This window comes from Cottoperca gobio, unplaced genomic scaffold (genome assembly GCF_900634415.1).
Source record: "Cottoperca gobio unplaced genomic scaffold, fCotGob3.1 fCotGob3_379arrow_ctg1, whole genome shotgun sequence".
NCBI classification, from domain to species: domain Eukaryota; kingdom Metazoa; phylum Chordata; class Actinopteri; order Perciformes; family Bovichtidae; genus Cottoperca; species Cottoperca gobio.
The window spans coordinates 67,228-74,264 of record NW_021166972.1 but is presented as its reverse complement, the minus strand read 5'-3'; the positions used below and the strand labels follow the sequence as shown (position 1 = coordinate 74,264).

Sequence of the window (7,037 nt, the reverse complement as noted above, 5' to 3'; positions counted from 1 at the left end):
CCAGGTAACGAGAAAACGTCTGGACAGAAACACACAGACGTTAGAAAACATCGCAACAGGGGCGCACACACACACACACACACACACACACACACACACCACACACACACACACACACACACACAACACACACACACACACACACACACACACACACACACACACACACACACACACACACACACCTTCCTCATGCTCCTCATGACACTGAACTTCTGCGTGTCGATATGAAGCTCTCCAGCATCACCCTGATGGCCATGTTGACGTCGTCCTCCAGCACGTAGTCCCTCAGGTGCATCTTGGCGTGGGCCTCGGCCATGCGGATCATGGACTCGATATGACGGACAGTGATGGGGATGCTGCCGGTCGCCTGTTAAAGCAGCACGGTGAGTTTAATTAAAAGTCTTTAACATGTTTAAGTGTCTCTAAAAGGCGGAACAGTTCGGGGGACTCACCATCGACTCTTTGCGGAGGTCGCTTGTAGATGCGAGCCACCTTGTCCTGATCCATCTGGTTCAGTTTGGGATGAATCTGCAAAACAAGAAATAATAAAACAAACATTTAAAATGTACATTAAGAGATTTTGTTGCCTCTAAACTTTGACCAGCTGATAAATATCTGCTTTTAAAATCATCACAGCACTTATAAAACGATTACAGAGGCACAAAGGAACAACGTGAAGGCTCTTAAGTGAAGATGGAGGATGTGTTTCGTACCCGCTCCTTGGCGTAGATGATGTACTTCCTCAGGAGCGCCTGGGGAATCGGCGGCACGTCAGACGTGTTGTGCAGAACCACTTCCTCTAAGGCCACGCCCCGCTTCCTTGTTGCTCGGGTGATGCTTGATGTGGGAGCTGACCACGAAGCGAGCCAGCATCTCATCCTGGTTTAGAAAAAGAGCCAATCACAAGCCAGAGGAGAAGAAAGAGGAGCAGTGAGTCTCTGACACCGGCTTGAATTTAACGTTTACGTTTGTGTGCGTGTTTACCTGCACGGGGTCGACGGTTGTCTCGTACGATACACAGCACGTCAAAACGAGACACGATGGGCTCCGTCAGGTCCACGTTCTAGAGAAGGTCAGCGAGGGGTCGTTACCGGCCGCCTGCAGGCCAAAGAGCAGAGAAATGAAATGATCCCACACATATGATCCGTAACACTTTGTTCTTATCGTCCCAAACACCGCGCTACGCACCGATGGGGTTGGAGGCAGCGATGACGGTGCACCTGGCCTGCAGCGAGGGTTGGTTGGACGATGCCGGCCTTGGAGATGGAGATGCTCTTGCTGCTCCATGGCCTCGTGGATACTCGTCCTGTCGGCGTCGTTCATCTGGAGGACGGAGTTTGGTTGGATGCTTATTATTATTCCTTCTTCAGGCTGACAGAACATTTAGAAGGAGGACGAAGTCTCCGCTCACCTTATCGAACTCGTCGATCAGACAGACGCCGCGGTCGGCCAGCACCAGCGCTCCGGCCTCCAGCGTCCACTCGCGGCTTGATCGGGTGTCGCTGGACGTAAGCGGTCAGACCGACGGCGGAGGCCCCCTGACCCGTGGTGAAGACCGCACGACTCGACACCTTCTCCACGTACCTGCAGAGGAAAACCCATCTTTAGATTCAGAAGCTTTTTAGTCAAATAGATTATTTATGCTGCTCCCTGGTTCTTTGTATGTTCTTCTCATTTCAACTGTGCAGAGCTTTACGTCTTCACACGTACTTAAGGAACTGGGACTTGGCGGTTCCCGGGTCTCCACACAGCAGCACGTTGATGTCTCCACGCACTTTGTGTTTCCCACCTGAAGACACAGAGCGAGAGCGTTTAATGTTAACAGAAAGAGTTGGGAGGACACAAAGCGGCGTTATTGCTTCAGGCTCGTAGTTACCTGGATTTTTGGGTTCTCCTCCAAACAGCGCCAGGGCCAGAGCTCGCTTGATGTCCTCGTGACCGTAGATGGACGGCGCCATGCTGGCAAAGACCTGCAGACACGACAGAAAGCCAGTTAAGACACATTTGTACAGGAAGTAACACAAACCAGCCGTCTGCATCTGTGGCTGGTAAAACGGCTCAAACATGATATTCCACCGTCCTGCGGGAAGCGTTCAGACACGAGGGACAGTACGCGTGTGACTTCCTCACCCTCTCCCCGATGCACTCGTCCTTGGACAGGGTGACGATGGCCTTGACGTCTTCGTCGGTCAGCTCGGCCACGGCGACGCCCATGTCTCTGCAGGTGATGTGGTTGGCCAAGATCACCGTGGCAAACACCGGAAAGCCGTTCGCCATGTTCAGAGAGCCGTCGTAGTTGTTGTGGTAGATGCCGGTCAGTTCCTGAGAAGGAGGAAGAAATATTCACGTTTGAGTTCAAAATGATGTTTTAGGGAAACGAAGTCTCGTTTAACTTCCTGTAAGTACGTACCGTACGGTACGTACCGTACGTACCGTATGGTTTGAAAACAACGGGTATGATGTCGTTTAAGTAAAAACAAAAAGGTGCATTTATGCTTCTAACTCACAATCTCGTCTCCAGGCTTGCAGCTGTCCACCAGGTCGGCCAGCAGGATGGCGTCTTTGGAGCGCGGGAGGCGGCCGGCGGCGACTTTACCGGGACTTTCCTGGATGGTGATTCTCTGGTAGTTCTGGTACACGGTCTGCAGAAAAGGGAGATGATTGGTTAATTCAGACAAAGAGCCACTGGTTGAACCGGAAAATCAATAAATGCTTTATGTTGCTTTGTGTGCATTTGTAGATGATGGCGTCACATATGAAGTTATGACCACCGAGAGTTCAATCAACATAAACGTTCCAGCGCACGGGGCCTCTCACCTGCTCCATGTTGATCTCGAAGGGGCCGAGGGACTGACACTCAGGACAGGAGCCGGGCTTCACCTCCTGGTTCTGGGACTGGAAGAAGGGTCCCAGCACGAAGTTACACTTGTTACAGTTGTACTTGACCATGCCGAGCTGCGGGAGGACGCTGGTGCAGCTGCTCACCACGCCGCTGGTCCGGATCAGCTGGTTCAGGTGGAGCTGCCTGGAGAGGAGAGAAGAAGTCCATTTGTTGCCTCATCTTCCTCGTGTTCAGACGTCTGCTCTCAGCAGAAGACTATTCAGCAGTGTGTGTGTGTGTGTGTGTGTGTGTGTGTGTGTGTGTGTGTGTGTGTATACAGCACATACTAAGTGTATCTAACCGACCCTCACTTAGGGATGTGAAATTAAGAAACCAATTCTAAATTGTCCGATCCATCAGGATCAAGTCCAGGACAGAAGCTGTGTGTATTCACCTGAGCGAGCGGATCTCCTCGACCAGCGGCAGGTTGCAGATGCGGACGTGGATCTCGTGGGCAATGCGGTCGTATTTCGGGTACATGGCCAGCACCACCTCTTTACCTGCTTCATCAAAGATCTGAAGACATAACAGACGCAACGTCAAAACACCGATCAATGTTGGACTGAAGAGGAAATAAATGATCTATTGTTGTTCTGAGTTTCACAGCTCCTCTTCTTTGGGGACAGTAACAGTTCATTATGACTAAAAACCACAGAACTAAACTCACTTTCAACATCTCAGTCGGAGCCTCTGGCAGGAAGTAGGCCAAGACGTGCTCTCGGGCTGCGAGGTCTTCGTAGTTCACCACCAGACTCTCCTTATTCTCTGCATTAAAGGTGAGGATGCAAGTGAATCATTTAAAACCAGAGATTCATCAGCATGTGTGTACACACACATTTTATAAAAACAGTTGAGCTACCTTTGCACATGTCGCTGATCTTCTCCTTGAAGACGTTGTGGCCGTTCTCGTCCACGTGGGTCCGCAGGAAGTTCTTGAAGCGGTTGTAAATCTCCAGCCTGGGAGCCGCCATGGAGACCCACTCCCTCACAGTGTGGCCCTGCAGAGCGGGAAGATACCGTCAGCCCCTCGACCTCAGCTGGAAAGTAACCTGACACATCAATGTATCCACATTTGTAATCCTTAGCAGCAAGTATCACAACCTTCATATCCTCCAAGTTCTCGATGCTCTCGATCATTTCCTCTTCCTCTCCATCTGCAATGCCCTCTGCTGCACGTTCAGCCAATCGCCTTCGCCGAGTCACCGGGCGCTCGTATCTTCGTCTTCACTGTCTGGATAACGGTGTGAAATAAATGTTTTTTTACTCGACCCCCCCGGAGTGTCCTTTCCTAGATCTCTTCAGACGCACATCTTCCGAACATCGTTCTACTTTTAATGTATGAATATTTAGATCTTTTATTTTGGATCCATCTTTTTCTCTCATTTATTTTTTCTACTTTTAAAGTGCCGTCACATTGAATCAAAACATTTGTGCATCATGTGAGTTCAGATTGGACACAAGAGAAGTTGTTGATAAACGGGCCGAGGACCAAACTACAACAACTTCCTGTCGTTTTTAAAATGATGGCACACGTTCTTTCTCTTCTCACCGGAGGTAGAGCAGTTCTCTCCTCAGCCGCACGCTGTCCCTCCTCCTCATGGCATCCTCTGCCGGCGGCGCGGGCTCCGGGCGACAGCTCCGAAAGATCCCTCGTCGTTCAGATCCATACCCTCCGCCTCGTACTGATCCAGCGCTGGGATGGCTCGATAATCCCTGAGCGGAGAGAGAGAAGAGAAAAAGACTTGTTATCGTCGAGCCCAAACACTTTGCAACACAAAGTAAATCTGGTGTTTAAATTTCAGAACAAGTCCACCGCTCATTCCTCCTCACCTCTCCATCCCGTCCCCGATCAGCTCCTCTCCGTCCCCATCTTCCTCCTCCTCTACGGGCACAGGTTCGTCCCCCAGGAGCCCCTCAGACTCATCCTCGAAGGGTGGCAGGTCGCGTCCGGGACTGGAGGTCATGTCTCCTCTCCTGGAGGCTCGGCTGGGGCTTGTTGCCATGTGGAACGACTCAGAGGAATCCTAAAGACAACACAAATTAAAAACGGGTTACGCTTCAATACGAGTGCATCACAGGACCTACTTGACTTGCAGTACTTCAGTACAATGTATAACTCGTCACCATCATTTTACGCTTTTATTTCAATTCTGTGTTTACTATTTAATGGTACTTTGTTTACCATTCTGAAAATGTAAACCATAGTTATCAGTGGTGGGAAGTGACTGCAGGGTGTCCCCTCCCATGGTCTGTGATCATGATAATACAGATCACACCTGTGTCACAATAACTGAGATGACTGGCGGCCATGTGGTAAACCCCAGTAACAAAGATCATTTCCATATATAATACAGGATGAAGAAAGAAACATTGAGTTTTGTATGTTATCTGTAGATATAGTTAATCCAGACATTTATCTTTAGTTAATTTATCATGCATCAAAAAGCTCAACAGCCACATGGCAAGTCTGCTTTTTACAGCAAACAAAAACAGTCCTTAACATTAACACACTAATTATTTTCATGTTAGCAACAGTAAAACATGTGATTGACTATAAAATATATTTCAAATTCAGTGCAGATTTATTTTTAAAGTCATTTTTAATTCAGTCTTAATCAAAGTAAAGCTGAAACCCTCCCTGTCATTGTTGTGATCCGGACAAAAGCAGAAAACTCAAACTGCAAACTAAAAACCTATTAATGAACATCTTCCTCCTTTAGTCAGGACATAAAACCCAACAATGAGCAGTTTAAATCTCTTTTTTAATCGTTTTTAACTCACCGCCATTGTTCCGCGTCTGTCTTTCTCTGCTGCTTGTACAGATACTTCTTCCGCTTGCAGTGAGGCACTTTCGCGGGAAAATACCACGTGACGCGCAAAGCCCGCGAAAATGAATGAATATTTAAATCCGTCGCTGACGCATCGCTTCCTTATTGGTCGGTGCTTAAAGAAAGGCGGGGCCTTAAAGTACCGGGCCGCAAAGTAAAACAAACGCACCCCTTCTTTAAGCGTTGGACAAGGGGCGGACCTGAAACGTGTTTATTTTTCCCGGGAATATTTGGGCCACGTACAAATCCGTTTCACTGCCTTTACATTATAAATTCTTCATGAATATGCAGTAGCCGTTCTGGGGGGGGGGGGGCAACAGGGGCCAGTGCCCCTGTAATACTGAGCCTGGACCCACCTGTGCCCCCCCTCCGAACGAAGATTATAATAATAATAATAAAAAGTACTGATTTTTTTGGCACGATCCAGGAAGGGGCGGGACTTTATGGGCACACCATGCGGCCAATCACAAGGACAGACTAGGATCATACCATTATGAGAAGGAAGGGGGGGCAGGACGCTCTAAAGACAGCGAGTGTAGTGGTACAGGCCAGGTGCACACAGGGCGACAGAGAGGCGGGGGGTTTAAATACAAGCGCGTCGGGGGAAGTGAAGAAGAAGCACTAAAGACTTTTACCTAAAGGGTCATAATGTTAAGACTTTGGCCTTTATTTATTTGCTTGTGGTTCACAACGGGGACATTTATCTTGTCACAACAAAAGAACATATGAAGTAAAAAGGCAGAACACAATAATTAAATAGAATAAAACATAATATAAGTACCAGGTGGTTAATATAAAATAAAGTGAGTATTGCACATGGCAGTGATAACTGCACAGCAGTGGTGGGACAGTGTGTTCTTGGTGTGGGGTCTACCTCTCTATCTCTCCATGTTTGTATGTTCCGCTCTGCAGAGAGCTGCTTGTTGGGCCAAAACTCCGCCAGAAGAGTGTTAACTTTATCCAAACACTCGTCCTTTCAGCTCGTTGCCAGCATGTCTCGAGCAAGTAATGACGCTCGAGATTATTTTTCATCACCGCAAACGCGTCCACACAAACTAGCACACTGGCCTTTTACTTCCACAGAGAAATGATCATTCGTCCATTTCTCCTGGAAAAGTGAAGACATCTGCTCTACCTTTCTCTTCTTTACACTCTCCACGCTGCGTTCCACTGACGTCAACAGTCTCGTTTAATATTGAAGTTTTTTGACATGACGTGACCACGTGATGACACGTTCCGACTCGTGGTTGTGTTCACGTACCCCGACCTTGGCCAGGAAAAAAGTCAGTCGCCCAATTTATTCTATTGGCTTCTAGAATTTATTT

General features: G+C 48.3%; 1 pseudogene; it reads right to left on the bottom strand.

Annotated features, from left to right (window-relative positions):
• Positions 1-4: 4 nt before the first annotated feature.
• On the bottom strand, positions 5-5,801 carry LOC115005843 (DNA replication licensing factor mcm2-like; annotated as a pseudogene).
• Between the last annotated feature and the right edge of the window lie 1,236 nt (positions 5,802-7,037).